The sequence below is a fragment of the Tamandua tetradactyla genome, chromosome 5 (assembly GCF_023851605.1).
Source record: "Tamandua tetradactyla isolate mTamTet1 chromosome 5, mTamTet1.pri, whole genome shotgun sequence".
NCBI classification, from domain to species: domain Eukaryota; kingdom Metazoa; phylum Chordata; class Mammalia; order Pilosa; family Myrmecophagidae; genus Tamandua; species Tamandua tetradactyla.
Window position 1 is genome coordinate 163,831,576 of NC_135331.1, and position 16,783 is coordinate 163,848,358.

The following is a 16,783-nucleotide window of genomic DNA, read 5'->3' on the forward strand; positions in this document are numbered from 1 at the left end:
ACTAGCCTCTGTCCTGGTTCTATTCTGGTAGAATTTATTAACTATTGCTCCCAGGGTAAACTTGCTTGGACAGCACAATTCATTTGGAAATTTCAAACAAGTGTCGTATGATAATACTACCCTGACTTTGATAAGCAAGTATTTTGCTGTATATGCTCACAAAATCTTTCTTATAAATTTATAATTTTTGTGCCCCTTGAAGCTTTGAAGACAAGTCATGACTTGTTCCTCTTGGCAAAGAGTGCTTATGACCTAGCATGTAGCCCAATAATACAACATCTATTATGATGTTTGATAATCATTTATTTCTTATTATAAAAGTAAGCATTTGAAAATAATGCTGGTTCATTGCAGAAATCTTGGAACATATGTTAAGGTGACTAAAAATTACCTATAATCACACTACCCAAATCATCCTGTGAACATTTTGTTGTGTTTTCCTTTGTCTTTTGTATTCTGATCCACATAGCTGAAACCACCGTGTGCACACTCTTTTTTTTTTTTTTCTGCATGGGCAGGCACCAGGAATCAAACCTCCAGCATGGCAGGCAAGAACTCTGCCACTGAGCCACCATCACACCGCCCGTGCACACACTTAAATATTATAGCATCAGCATGAACCATTATTACAATTAATCTACAAATTTCATTTTTGTGGCTTCAATCCTTTTCATTAGGAGGCTATACCATTATTTACTTATCCATTCTCCTAAAGTTGAACTCTAAGTTGTTTCTAGGTTTTCTGTCTTTATAAGCAGTGCTGTGTTGAACATCTTTACGTATACACTTCTGTTTGAACCAATTCCCAGAAGCCAAAATATTGAGGCAGAGCAAATGGATATTTTGTAAATAAGTGTTTCAAATATTTATCATACAGACAGGCTCACACTGGTCTTACTTATTTTTTAATTGGCAATTTTTTTTTTTTGGCTGTTCTTAACATAAAAAAAAAAATCATACATTTGAAATTAAGTTTTAGTCCCCTGGGAAATACATGCCTGCACAGAATAACAATCAATACCTAAATATCATTTTTAGATTTTTCTTCAGTTGTGAAGGCTAATTACTTATATATTTAGTTGACCTAATTATAAATCTGGGCACTACAGTGGGATTAAAGGATGAAGCAGATCAAGTTTAGGTATGGGAACAAGGAACAGTAAAGGGGCAAGTAGGAACCCCAAATTCAGTTTATCCTTACAAAGTGTTCCCATATTTGCACCACTTGATGAAAAAAATATCCAATTGCCATGGAGCTCCTAGTGTGTAAGCTGAGTTATAGAAGGATAGCAGGGGGAAAGCAGGCTCCCTCTGTCCATATAAAGCAGGGGCAGCAGCTGAAACATGGGTGGAGAACACGTGGGTCTTCCACCTGTGAGTTTCTGTGGCTTTAGAGAAGCTTTCCCGTCCACAGCCCCTCTTCTGCTAGAGAAGAGGAGGTGCTTCTGGTGTCTGTTCCCCACAAAACTTTCAGAGGAGCACTCACACAGCTTCCACCGCTGCCCATGTGCCCAGGCCCTTTTGCATTTAGCACATGAAGAAGCAATCATGTGGCCATGTCTAAATTTTCATTCGAGTCCTGCACAATTTGAGTAGGTACGGCCAGGCCTGTGGAGAGGCAGCAATCCCTTCCACTGGGATTCCCTAAACTCACCTCTTAGGAATGTTTATCCATTTGGGAACTTTCTTTTATTCATCCACTCACTTGTCAGTATGTTCTTTTGTTCAAAAATGTTTGCAGAAGACCTGTTTCCCAGTATGTAGCAGCTACGGTGTTGGGCAGGGGGTACTCAGTAGTCAACACCGTGAGCACCCGCCCCCATGAAGCTTCTGGTCTAGTCAGAGACAAGCAATCAAACAAGCAAGGGCAATACAGGAATGCAGGGACTTGGCCCTATATAACAGCCAGCCTGGGAAGGAAGGGTAGGCATCCTAGGTGAAGAGACACTAGGCAGGAGTCTAAGGGTTAACCCAGAATAGTTGTTCACCAGATTGAAGGGTAGGGCTGCAGGGAGTGGGAGAGGTGGGGGAGAAAATGCTTTAGGCCGGAAAGGCAGCATATGCTATGGGAGGGCAGCTAATAGCCACTGCTCCCAGTACAAATGCCTAAGAGACTAGACTGGGTTCATCCCACCTACAGTTATAAAATGATAGAGTGTTTGAGCAGGAAGGTCCAATGCTAGTCCAACTGAGACAATTGACAGTGACAGTAAGTGAGGTCCAGAATGGGAAAGAGTTTGCCCAAAATCCCACCTGAGGCTGATTTTGTATGAGGTCAATCTTCAAGCCTGTGGCACAGGCCTACACCAACCAGATGGTGTTTTTTCTTTTAATTTTCCTACGGGCCCCGATATTTACATGTTCCTATGTATAAATATGTGTTAGAGATAATGTTAATACAGACAACGATGTAATGGTAACCTTTAGGTTTAAAGATAAACCTGCTGCTTCCTTAGGCCCGCTCTATGAATTTGGTTGAAGTCCAATATTTGAACCACATTAAATAAATAGAGCTAGAGGAAAAGCAGCTGCATTTGTAACTACTTCAGAGCTTAGAGGATGTGCTTCCCTAGTGAACTACTTTAGGCAGAGTGGCAAATCCCATTATTTGTGACCATTGTGTAAATTCACAGGCAAAGATGAAGAGTGAATTTAGGAAATAATGCTGAAAATTAAATTGCTGCTGTAGGGCGGATACTGGCTGAAGCTCTCAGCAGTCAGTGGGGATAGTCACCAATGGAAGAAGGTCCAAATAAGGGTGGTGCTTAATATGATTATACATTTATTATATTATCTCTCCTGAGACTTCAAAATCCTACTCCTTTGTATCTTTCTTTCCATCCTGCTAACTGAGCCACTTTAATGGATGTCAGAGCATTTTTTTTTTTCCTATCAAATCTGTTAAGAAGGGAAGAAGGTTCCTGTTGTTAATTGCAGGGGATCTCCCACTCTTTGTTTTAAGAAAGTTTAAACAAAATGATCACCCACTCTGGGGCTTTAAACAAAGTTCAAACAGAACAAAGTTCTCTTGCCAAGGTTTAAGGCAAATTTCCTCTGTCCAGATGGCTTCCTCAAGCAGGCCAACGTAAGAACCAAGACACTCAGCCCTGCTGCCTTTTAATGCTGCTCCTTGATTGTTGCTAACGATCCCCAGCTGTATCGCCCCGCTGGTTCCTTCACCTCTCTCTGCAGGCCACATCTGCCTGCAACTCAGAGAGAGGAAAGGAGGATGCTGACAAAATGCTTTCCCCTAAAGCAACACAGGTGGAGTCCTGAGTCAGGAGACCATAAAAAAGCCTTCAGGACAAAACCACTGGGTCATTTTCCATGTACAGGTAAATGAACATGATGATGGGAATGCCACTACCTCTGGCATACCTACCGAGAGTCCAGGAGGGTGGCCATTAATTTTACTTGACAGGTCACTTTCCCCCTTGACTACTCTGCACATTTTGGGGGGCAGAAGCCTGGACTGGGGTGGTGGCCCATGAAAATTCTGACTTTGTGTCTACCCTCTGCACTCTTCTCCCCAGCAGTGCACTCTACTTAAGCCCATCCCCCACAAGGCACACTCGTTTTGATCTGTACCAGAAGTTGATCACATCCATGTCCTGTATTGAGTCAATGCATCTGCTCTTTTTCTGTGGGTCCTGCAAACTTCTAGCTATGTCTGCCGATGTGCCCAGAAACAGGGGAAGGGTCTTTATACACAGAGATCCATTTAGTTCAGATGCCAAAAAGTTACTTTTTGATGATATCACCCCATAAGCGTGCACTACAGGTTTAATAGTCCAATCAAGTTCATTGATGTTAGTCTAAGTTCCCTATGCCCCATATACTTCCTTCCCCAGATCCTATTTTTTTGAGAGAAACAAGCTCATTATCTTTAGTGGAAAATTCAAACATAAATTTAAGAAACTGACTTAGCAGAATGTGTGTGTGTGTTTGCTCAATGCTATGATATTATCAAGGCTTCTTTTTTTTAGTTCAAAATATTGGAAAAGAAGTTTGGGCTTCCTAGGTCAGTTGGTATACACATGGCATGAGGCTCTACTAAGAGGCACAGGATGGTCTAATGACAGGAGGATGGCAGGATGTGCACTCAGACCTGGACTGAGATTCTGTCCTTTGATGACTTGTCCTGTGGCATTGGCCACCTTTGGTGGCATATCTGATCCCTTGCCTTATCGTTGGCTAAACTGCAGGATGCACCCCAGCTTTCAGGGTTGTTGTGGGAATCAGAGATGATATATCCAAAGCTTCTAGTTCAGTGCGTAATGAGTACTACGGGAACTATCATAAATGTCAAAAGGTCTTTAAATTTAGTTGAAATGTGCACCAATACCTTCACAATAGGCAGCTATTTTGTCCATAAGGTAGACATTGTGAGAAACTGGATGGTCCAGTTAAAAAGCAAATTTGGTTTGGTCCAAAATCTACAAGTGGATGCAAAAGTGGGGACTAAGAGCTGCCCACATAGTGGGCCTGGGGCAGGAGGACCCCCGGGGTCCCTCCAATCACTGTCCGGGTTTTCTGTGTTTAAGGAGCAGCCACCAAACTTCGTCCACATCTACTTCTGATAACAGTCTGTTAAACAGATTGGCAAGGCCAATGTAACTCTTGTGGGAAGAATCAAGTCTTTCAAGCACGCTAACAGGTTTAACAGCTTCCTCATATACTGGGTACCTAGAGCAATGCCTGGCCACAGTGCAGTGAACAAATATCATCCTGTACAGAAGAAGAACCCTAAAATGAAGCTTTCTGCTAGACATCTCAATTTTGTATTTACTCTTGCTCCAAGCCTCTAACAAAAACTCACTCGAAATAATATAAATAATTGACTGTCTTCCCACTTGTTGTTGTAATGCCTTTAGTTTCTGTCTACACTTATGTCCTAGAGTGTTAACAATTAGAAGAGGACCCAAGTGTTGTCCAGGGTCCTTGATAATTAGAGATGATCAAAAACATTTTTGACAAAAAGTGAGAGCAATGTAGATGACAGGAAGCGTTACTTTCTCACACCGTCCCAGGAAACACGAGCTAAGCTCTGTGGGGCCTCCTAATCAATGATACAGTGATAAGATATGTCTTACAATATGAGAGGCAAGCCTAAAGAAATACATTTTTTCCTACTGGAAAGATTGCTGAATCATCATTTCCTGAGTGCTTTCAGGCCAAAGAAAGAATCATGCACAGAAAGTTTAAAAGCAGCTTATTATTCAAACAGTACAGCATCCCCTATATACATGACCACTACCAAATACATTCTGAATTTCATTAGTTTATATTTCCCAGCCTTTCTTCAACCTCTCAATATCACTTACCTTTAGGGAGGATTGTGATGGAACTTAACTCTACAGAGGCACATGTATATGCCCTTCCTTGAAGATAAAGCAGAATTATCACTCGTCCCTTCTCCCAGCTCTGAGCTTCCCTCTCCAGGGGATCCAGAGGTTTCCATTCATCTATTGAGCCCCAGGATATCTGCTTTCTATTCAAAAGAACAACAACTTGGTATTAAATTTTTGTGAATATAAATAAAACATTATGTAATGATGAACCAACAATAGTAATAAGTCCCATAAAACAAAATAAAACAACAGCAGCTGCAGCCTGGAACAGATGGTAAGGAGCCATACCCAGAAATCAGAAACAGCCTTAATGCCGAATGAAGGAAACAGAGGCACATTGGGCACTCCCTGAGAAAACCCCTTGGGCCTCTGTGACTTGACCAGCAGGAAGTCTGCCCTTGCGAACAGCAACAAACCAGCTCAAAAGCGAGATGGTGATATGAAGAGCTTGTTTTGATCCATTTTCCCTTCCATCTTGGCCAGCTGCAATGGATGACATCCAGCAGGTCCAGCCTTTTTTGCAGGTTCTGGCACTGTCAATTTCTCCAGCCACTGTTTCAGAGCACAGTCATGAACATCTACAGGTCCTTAGCTGAGATATTTCCAGAAACCTGGCTTGACTGGTGTCTCCAGGGTCAGCTCTGGCATCCATGTGCCAAGGTCAGCATATCAGGGTGGGAAGCCTGCAGGATGATGTCTGATCCAAGGTTATATAAACCAGAAAGTCAGAGCAACTCCAGGTCTTATCTACCCATGGACTTAACAACAATGTTAATCTACGCTTCTGACAGTTATGGGGGAGGTCTTTGGGTCAAATGTTGCAGATAAGATCAATTAGGCATGCCAGAGTTTGGAGAGGAAAAGTTCTCTCCCACTTCTCCTCCACCAGCCTGCCTTTAAAGCTCTCCTGAAGACAGTAAGCAGTAGCTAAGTATTATTTTCTAGAATCTTTAAAGTCAGTCACAGAAACAGATTTATGATCCATGAATTGAGTGTCGCCAAATTTAGCAAAAAAAGGAATTGATCATGTAACACAAGCAAATAACAAACATCCTTGATAGCATCATACTTTAAAGTCAGTTGTCTTTTACCTGTTGAAATATTAAATAAGCAGATCACTTGGCAGTCAACGCTTTTAGTAACTAAAAAGAAAATCCAGGGAGGGCCACGGTGGCTCAGCAGGCAGACTTCTTGCCTGCCATGCTGGAGACCTGGGTGCGTTTCCCGGAGCCTGCCCCCATGAAAAAAGAAAACAGTAAAAAGAAAATCCAGTTGGTATACACATAGGCAAGAAACCTCCATACTTCATGGGCAAGTCTGAAGATCCTGTTAGCTTTCATGGTAACAAACATAGGCATGACATCACAGGTAGTAACTTAGGCTGGCTTAATGGACAATGCATGTGCGTGTGTACCTGGGCTGGGGGACGTGCAGGAGGGGGGTGAGGACAAAATGAAGAATTACAGACACAGACCAAAAAAGGAAAAATAAAGAAACTTTCCCATCAATAGTAGAACTGAGAGTTCCTGACTCTGCAAGTTTCCTTCCTCCTAGCCTCAGCCCACAGGCTCTATCGGTCATTTGAATCAGGTGGACAATGCAGTGGTCTTTGGGACTGTGGGTGGTTCACTCCCTCTCAGAGAAAATGAAGTTGATAATTCAACTTCAATTTCAGCAATTGCTGAAATAAGTTAATCTGCATAATTTGAGACTACCTGCCTCTGCTGGCAAGTGTCAAGATATAACTAGAAGAGGAAAAGAGAGAAGCAGGAAGAGGAGCAAGGGGGGGCAGGAAAATAGGCTGTTTCAAGTCAATGCTAGACCACAGCCAATTCACATAAATAGAGCAGAAATTCCTCCTTTAAAATAAAAATATTCACACAAACTCTATTTCCCTATCTCTCTTCCATTCCTCTCTCTACTCTTTTCCCTGCCTTTTTCTCTTTCTTTCCTTTGGTATCACCCATAGGAATTGAAATAGATTGGGAAAAAATCTGAAAACAAAATTTAAATATATGAATTAAATTAGAAATTCAGAGTCACGGATAATATACATTAGAATAAAAAGTTGAAGCATAGGGTAATTTAGGATGTACATACAAGCTGGCTCAAGGATTTCACACAATTATGCAAATTGAATTCCAGATTTTTCTGAGATCCTTAGTAGCCAAAGTGAAAAAGGAAATTCAATAGCTTGTTCCTTACTGTTCATGTCAAGACTAAGATGAGAAGCCACTTCTAATCCTCTGCTAACTGACTATATTCTTCAGTGAGACTGCAGTTTCCATCTGCCAATTAAGCGAAGTCTGTTCAATATTTTATAATGATAGAAACAGTGAGAAGTAGGAAGATATTTTATACAAAGTACCTATGAAAACTATAATAGGTGCTTTTTGTAGTGGCTTAGAATCAAAAACAAAAGCCCAGCCTGCATATTAAATCCATATAATCAGACATGCTACCTATCCATCTAAATGAAAGATCAAATTCTATCTCGTTAAAATCTAGGGCTGGTTGATTGCTGCTGGGATTTGGTTTTGGTTTTGGTTGTTGTTATAATTACTTGATAAAGCAGGATTGCAACTCTATCCAATAGCTATGGTGCATATTTCATAGAGGAAAATTATTCAACAGTGATTATGGGGGATGGGCATATTTACCCATTTCATCTTGAGAAGAGTAAATAGCTACTGGGTAACAAATGACTAATCTCAAAATGTGGAAAGGATCCATTCCAGATTCACATCTTGGACTCTTTCTAAATTTTAAAAGAAGAGTTTCTGGTAGTATCTGTTTAAAAAACAAATAAAACTCTTCTGTGGTTTCATTTCTTCCTCAACCCTATCCAGAAGACCAGAATTCAGTGGAGAATGATCCAATCTGAATTCTTGATATTTCCTTTCCATTAAAAACATTTGATGTCTCATATATTCTGCTGTTGTCTTACCTTGTATAACCAAGACTGATATTATAGTGACCAATATTATAAAATTATTACAATGATTCATTATTCTATACTATTACTTAAATATATTGCACATAGCATACAGCCTTGGCACAGGCACTTAAAAATTATCAGAACAATAACAAACGAAACAGGAACAAAAGATTAATTAACCAGAAAAAGAAGAAAAATTATTAATTGAAATCTACTTGATGATTTACTAGGAAAATTCAATGGGAAGAACTATAGAAAGTATAAGATAGATTAGTAAATTGTCTGGATGTAAAAGAAGTATCAAAAATTGCTAAGATTCTGATATCCTAGCAATTATCGTCAAGAAAATAAAATGGGGAGAATTTTTCCATTCAAAATTGTAACAAACGATAAAGAAATGCAGAGGAAACACTGGCCAGCTACATGTCTATACTAACCGACAATAAATTGGTTCATTCATGAACATGCATTGGACACCATGAATTAAGTTGCTAGGAAGTGAGAAGCAGAAAGAAAACAATTAAGATGGAAAACAAAACAAAAAACCAAACAAACAAACAAAAAACAGACCCTAGAAGAAATAGCTTTAAGAACTGAGGAGTGTATTTTAAAACAGTGATTCGGTAGTTTCAGAGACATTTAATGATGTCACATCTGCTAAAAAAAAAAAGAGTATAAAAAGGAGCTATCAGAGAATATGACAGAGCTTCACAAAAATTAAAAATGCAATTGTCAAAATAAAACACATTTGAACAAAATAGTAGATAGTATAGGGGAAAGAGACTAGTTGGTGGTCCAGGTATTCAAATTCAGATATCTACCCCGCACAGAGCACAAAGCTGCATAGAGATGAAAAGATGCAATAGGCAAGCAAGGTGAAGCATAATTCCAGGAGGTCCAACATTAGTTTAAGAGAAAGGCTATATAAATAGAAAGTTAATCAAAAATAAGTAACAGATCAAAAAAAGCAGAGGAAATTTTTTTTTTAATCTAAAATTTCTATGCCCTGTCAAACTCCAGTCAAGGGGTAAGACTAAGACATTTATAAACATGCAAGAAGTCAGAAATCTTATCATCCAAGAATTCAGTATGAGTACATTACTCAAGGAAGCATAACAATAAAACAAAAACAAAAAAAAGAATTTTAAAAGAAAGAGAATGACAGGAGAATCAAAAAAAAAAAAAAGTAGCATCTTAGTACAACTCAGAAGAAATAAAGGAAGCTGAAAATAATTAAAAGAGGCTCCACTGGACCTTGACACTCAGACTGTCTATTGTGAGCGACAAGATCTTTAGTGACACAGGATTACATTTCCTCCAATATGGCCTAAGCCACACAACCTTAGTTCTTGCTGCTTTAGGAGGGTTAAATTTTTAGAAGAAACCTTCAGAGCAAGAACAGAAGAGGTTAATTTTATTAAAGGAGAAATGTAAATGGCATAAACCTTGACAATTTAGCAATGAGACAAATCAGAAGTTGAAGCAGGAAAGGGAAGTGAGAGGTGCTAATATGTTCTTCATTCCTCATGGGAGATGTAACAGAAACATTATAAAATCATAAAGCAGGAAATAAAAGCTTAAGTATATACATGAAATTTCTAGATTAAAATGGCCACATTAGAACATGCCTCTTTTCCCTCCCCAAATGCAATAAAAAAATAAAAGAAATTAGGGCGGGCCATGGTGGCTCAGTGACAGAGTTTTCGCCAGCCATGCCAGAGACGAGGGTTCAATTCCTGGTGCCTGCCCATGCAAAAATAAAGAAAGAAAGAAATTAAAAATTAATAAATCTGTAACATGAAAGAAAACTAACTGAAAGGAAACTATCAGAAAATGAGATTTCAAAAATTTTCTGAAAGATTGGCAAAGTATTGATAAATTAAAACAGAGTGGGAGGTCGGCGGGCCGCGGTGGCTCAGCGGGCAAAGTGCTTGCCTGCTATGCCGGAGGACCTCGGTTCGATTCCCGGCCCCAGCCCATGTAACAAAAACGGAGAAACAGAATACAATAAAACAAGAAAATGTTTAAAAATGTTTCCCTTTCTTCCTTCCTTCCTTCCTTCCTTCTCTCTGTCTTTCCTTTAAAAAAAAAAAAAAAAAAAACAGAGTGGGAGGAAGCTCACTGTATCAGTTAGTGGGGAGGAGGAGGGAACAAGGCATTCCAGGTGTGATAAAAGAATGATAACAGATAGGAATGAGGAAACTGGTTAAAACATGAACATTAATTGAAAGTCTTTATCAGGAAGAATTAACGCACCCTCATGTCCTGAATCCTACCCTTGTACCCAGACTGGCAGGCAGCCACACATTATAACGACACGCCTTCTTCTCTAAATAAACTAAACAAGCACTCTGCGGAGAATTAGGGAAACTAACGTGAAGCCTCTTCATTCTGGTATTTGGGAGACGTCCAGGGTAAAAGGCAGTTCCCTGCTCTTTCTATCTAAAATAAAGTAACTCCTCAATGCACAGAGCTGCCAGATCTACTTCCTACACCACCCTATGCCCTCAAACTTGAGTGTGAATGGGTAGAAATGATGGACAATTGAAGTGTCACCGAAGGATAAAAGAAAGAGATCAAAACCAACTCTTGAAAACTGGCCCCAGAGGAAACCGAAAATTCAGAGAGCAGGTGAGGATATAAAAAGAAACTTCAATAAATATTCTCATGTTTTCAAGCTTTTTATTGAAGTGTAAAATACATAGTGGATAAATCATAAGAATAAAGCTCTACAGAATACCACATAATGAACACATCGATTTAACTATCACTTAAGTCACCAAGTTTAAGAACTAGAGCATTACTAACATGTTGCCCTTTATGTCCTCTTCGTTACTCTCTTTTCCTCCACAAAGAAACCTGACTCCTGCCAGAGGACCGGGGTTTGATTCCCGCTGCCTGCCCATGTAAAAAAAAAAACCTGACTCCTCAACGTCATAGATTTCTTTTGTCTGTGTTTGATTTTACACAAATGGAAGCATGCAACAAGTAGGTTTCTTCTTTCACTCACATCATGTTGGGGATATTCATCCATATTGTGTGTGACATTAGTTCATTCTTATTGCAGTATGGCATTCTGCTATTGAGTACACAACAATTTACTTACTCATTCTCTGTTGCTGGTCACTGTAGTTGTTTCCAGTTTTTTACTTTTACAAAACAGTACTACTTTTTGCTGAGGAAGAACAAAGGAATATCAATAATGTAGGGTGGTGAAAATAGATGGTAATTAATATTTTAAAACTTCACCTTATGTGTGAAGCTAAAGCAAAAAATATTTATTTGGTACAGAATTTACATTTTGACTCATGCATATCCTAATATAACTTATGTGAACAGCTTAATTGAACACCATAAGTAAATGGAAACTTGAGTAGGGCATGGGATTTTGTAGGTTTGTCCAGAGTGATGCCTTGATAAATCCCTGAAGGTTTTGAACAGTGAATAAAAAAGTATATGCAAAGTCCCCTTGGGGGAATGGTGAGAAAGGGGCAAAATTCAACTTCCCCAAGTGGAGAATTCTTGCTTTTCTCACAAGCAGTGGGGACAATCAAAGCAATAGGCTGAGCCCCCAATCTTGGGGGTTGTTCATATGAAACTTAACCCTGCAAAGGATAGGCTAAGCCTACTTAAAATTAGGCCTAAGAATCACCCCCAAGGAACTTCTTTTTGTTACTCAGATGTGGCCTCTCTCTCGGCCAACATGACAAGCAAACTCACTGACTTCCCCTTCTCTACATGGGACATGACTCCCAGGGGTGTGGACCTTCCTGGCAACATGGGACAGAAATCCTAGAATAAGCTGGGACTCAGCACCAAGGGATTGAGAAAACTTTCTCGACCAAAAGGGGGAAGAGGAAAATGAGACAAAATAAAGTGTCAATGGCTGAGAGATTCCAAACAGAGTCGAGAGGTTACCTGGAGGTTATTCTTACACATTAAATAGATATCACCTTTTTAGCTAAGGCATAACAGAGAGGCTGGAGGGAACTGCCTGAAAATGTAGAGCAGTGCTCTAGTAGCCATTTTTCTTGAAGATGTTGTATAATGATATAGCTTTTGCAACGCAACTGTGTAATTGGGAAAACCTTGTGTCTGATGCTTCTTTTATATACCTTATGGACAGATGAGTAAAACATATGGATTAAAAATAAATAAATAATAGGGGGAACAAATGTTAAAATAAATTTAGTAGATTGAAATGTTAGTGATCAAAGAAAGGGAAATGTAAGGGATATGGTACGTATGAATTTTTTTTTCTTTTTTTTACTTATTTTTCTGAATTGATACGAACGTTCTAAAAATGATCATGATGATGAATACATAACTATGTGATGAAAGAAAAAGAATGTTCATATTGTATGTTGATTGGTTTTATTAATAAAAATTTTAAAAATAAATAAAAAAACAGTACTACTAGAACACTCTTTTACATGTGTTCATAAGAACACATTTCTGTAGGATATACAAACAGAAGTGAAATTTCTGAGTCATGAGGTATGCTTAAATTCAATCATTATTCCAAAATGGTTTTATCAATTTAAACTCCCACCAACAGCATGTGAAAGTTCTAGTTGTATTCACATCCTTGTCAAATCTTGAGATCACGTTCTTAATTTTAGGGTTGTTTTGTTTTAACTCATTCTGGTGGGTGTGTAATTGCAGCATATTATGACTTTATTGCATTCCTGACTACTGACAAGGTTGAGCACATTTTGCATATTATTGGACATTTGAATATATTTGTTGCATAACTTCTTTTACTCAATGAATATTCAATTCTATTGATCATTTTTATTGTGCTGACTTTTATTTATTGATATACATATAGATACATATATGAAAGAGGGAGAGACAGAAGCTTTTTATTTATTCTGGATATGAGCTTTTCATTAATTGTATGTATTGCAAATAATTCTTCCTGGTTTGTAGCTTGCCTTTTCTCTCTATGGTATCTTTTAACCAACATACTTAATTTTAATGCAGTCCAAATTACAAATCTTTTCCTTTATGGTTAATACTTTTTTGTGCGTTGTCTAAGAAGTATTTCCCCATCCAAGAGTCATGAAGATATCTCCTTTGTTATCTTCTAGACTCATACTACACAAAGTGTGATTTGCATACCAGAAAAATAACTATCGTCTTGGGTTGTATTAGAAAACAGAACCTTAAACCTCATCCCAGTTCTAGTAAATCAGAATCTGTACTTCAGCAAGATTCTCGGGTGATTCAAATGCACATTGATATTTGGGAAACACTGTTCTAGAAACTTGATCGTTCGTATTTAGCTCGACTATTCCATGTGGATATTCAATTGATTCAGCACAAATTATTGAAGAAGCTAATCTTCATAATTCTACCTTTGTCAAAATCAAGTGCTTTATAGTTGTAGATCTGCTTCCAGATGTTCTATCCTGTTGCATAAACCCATTTGTCTCTCTTTGTATCAATATCACATAATCTTAATTACTGAAGCTTTATAATAACTGTATCAAGTAAAGTAAGTTCTCCTAGTTTGTTCTTTTTCTTCAAGACTACTTGTTTATCATTGCCCTTTATATTTCCATATAAATGTTAGAATCAGCTTATCGATTTTTAAAACAAAATCTCCTAGAATTCTGACTGAGCTTCCACTGAATCTATAGATCAGTTTGGGTAGAATTTGCATTATTACAATAGCTTCCAAACAGTAAGCATAGTGAATCTTTCCATTTAGTTAGAAGGACTTTGATTTCTCTTAATAATGTTTTATAGTTTTCTGTGTAGAGAATTTGCAACATTTTGTAACTTTTATTCCAAGGTATTTTATGGTTTTTTGATGCCAAGGTAAACAATATCGTTTTAGATTTTATTTTCTAAGTGTTGTTGTTATATAAAAATACAATTGATATTGTATATTATCCCATAACCTTGCTAAAATTACATATTAATTTTAATAATATATCTAAAGAGTTTTTTGGATGTTCTACCTATAAATCACATTAACTACAAATAATAAGTTTTAGTTCTAACTTTCAAATTATTATACAATTACCAAAATAAGAATTATATTTTTAGAGTTGAAATCAAAGTCAAGGAAGCCAGGAAGTCTCTACTCAAAAATAAAGTGAAAAAGAATATGAAAAAATAAAGGTAGGAAATAATGAGGATCAATCCACGAGATCCAATAGCCAATAATACATATTTCTGAAAGACAGAACAGAGAAAATGGAGATAGAAATTACGTTTATGAGTGTAAAATTTTGTAATGCATTTTTTTTCTTTGTATGCTGTATGGCTGGGGTCACATTTCATTTTTTTTCCATGTGCGTATGCCCTTATTGCAGCACCATTTGTTGAAATTTTTTTTGTTTGGTTTTTCATTTGTTTGTTTGCTTGTTTGTTTGGGAAGTGCATGGGCTGGGAATCAAACCTGGGTCTCCTGCATGGCAGGCAAAAATTCTACCACTGAACTACCCTTGTGCCCTGTTGTGATGCCTTTTTTATTTTGGATTGAGATGATCACATTCTATTAATCTTGTGATTACATTCATTTTTAAAATTTCATTATTTAAAAAAATTTCATTGTGGTAACATACATAACATAAAATATCCCATTTTTGCCATTTTTAACTGTATAATTCAGTGGTATTAATTGCATTCACAATGTTGTACTACCAGTGCCTCCATCCACTACAAACCTTTCCATCACTTCAAACAGAAACTCTGCCCTTTATGCAATAACTCCCCATTCTCCTCATCCCCCTGCCCCTGGGAAACTCTAATTAACTTCTTGTCTCTATGAATTTGCTTATTCTTGACATTTCATATAAGTGGAATCATACAATGTTTGTCCTTTTGTGAAGACAAATTATTTTTTAAATAACATCAGATGTTGCCTGAATCCAAATGGAGAACTTGGAGTTCATATTGACAGAACTCATAAATTCAGAGCAGAATAATGATTTTCTTTTAAAACAAAGACCCACACCTATCCACATCATTGTGTAAAATTAGGATATCGAAAATAAAGATATGGTTATTAAACTTACAGAGAGAAGGAACAGGTCATCTACAAAGAAATGAGATCTTACTGGCTTCAAACTTCTCAGTAGCATAATAAATGCTGTAAAATAACAGAGTAAAATTTCAAACTTCTGAAAGAAAATTATTTTGAACCTAGATTTTACCATCAATCGAATTATGTGGGCAAAATAAAGAAATCAGAAACTGAACAAACACCAGGGTAAGAGGGTTCTAAATAGAATTTGGAAGATATTGTCTGCAGGAGCTGTTAGTACAACATATTGGCTTTTTTTAGTGGATGAGGTGGAGATGATAAAGGCTCCCCAAATGGGTCCAGCTTTATTCACCTTTTTACACCCAACATTGAGCAGGTGTGACACATAGTTGGTGTTTCATAAATAAATCTTGTTGGATGAATTAATGGAAGAAAGTGGAAAAGAGTTTAAATATTTATGTAAGCACAGCCAATACAGCAGTCAACTGATCCAAAAAGAAAGTCAATGGGCAACAAGAAGAATGACTCCAAGTGGAAAATCAGAATAAATTTTAGGCAACAGAAAGAACAAGAAGGTGGAAGACATTAGATATGCAAGTTCTAACAACATGAAAGAAACAACTCTTGGAGAAGGTTTTCGGCACATACTGCTTTATGAGAATCTCCCTATGACACTGGGGAGTGCTTAACTTAAATGATTGAGTCATATTGGGCCATGAAAATAAATTAACTACAGAATAAGTCCCAATCTGGACAGACAGAGCCCTCCTGAAATCCCCACAACATGGAGAAGTGGATAAGGGCTACTGCATGTCATCACTGGAGATTCGGGCTTCAGTTATCCTGTGCTCATGTAATGCAGAATAGAAGAATAGGGTCCCAGGGGAGCATTATGCTCAATTATTCTTTTTCCTCAACCCCACACTTAATCCACGAACAAGACCTGTAGGGTCTCCATCCAGAACAGGTCCCAAAAGTGTCCACTTGTCCACCTCTACCACCACCAAGACCTTATCAAGCCACCAAATCTTTGTCTGGACAACTTTAGCATCAACCTGTCTCCCCGCATCTGCTCTTACCCCTCTACTGTACCTTCTCCATATGAGAGCCAGAGTGTCCATTTAAAAATGTAAATCAAATATCATTTTCCACGCCACGGCTTCCAGAATAAAATCCGAACCCTGCTTAAAATCTCTACTCAATCTGGTTCTTATTTCTCTAATCTCATCTCTCGCCACCCTGCTCCACCTTGCCCAGCAGTACCTACCTCTGTGGCCTTCTTTCTCTCCTTGGGTATGATAAGCTTGGCCCTGACTTGGGACCTCTGCACAAACTGCTCCTTATCTGGAAGGCTTCTCTCCAACATGACTGGCTGCTTCTTGTTACTTCAATCTCAATTTAATGTCACTTTTTTTCAGAGAGGCTTTTCTGACCACTTAGTCTAAAGGAGGTACCCAGTCCCTTTCTATCACAAAGCCCTACCTTTGTGATATC

General features: G+C 38.1%; 1 long non-coding RNA gene across 10 annotated transcripts in view; it reads right to left on the reverse strand.

The window, feature by feature from the left end:
- LOC143682851 (uncharacterized) overlaps nt 1-16,783 on the reverse strand; it is a 216,872-nt gene that overhangs the window by 135,641 nt on the left and 64,448 nt on the right. For all 10 annotated transcript variants that reach the window (XR_013175331.1, XR_013175329.1, XR_013175327.1 and 7 more), the window contains one exon: nt 5,325-5,491. This is a non-coding gene — a long non-coding RNA (uncharacterized LOC143682851). The remainder of the gene's footprint in view (nt 1-5,324; nt 5,492-16,783) is intronic.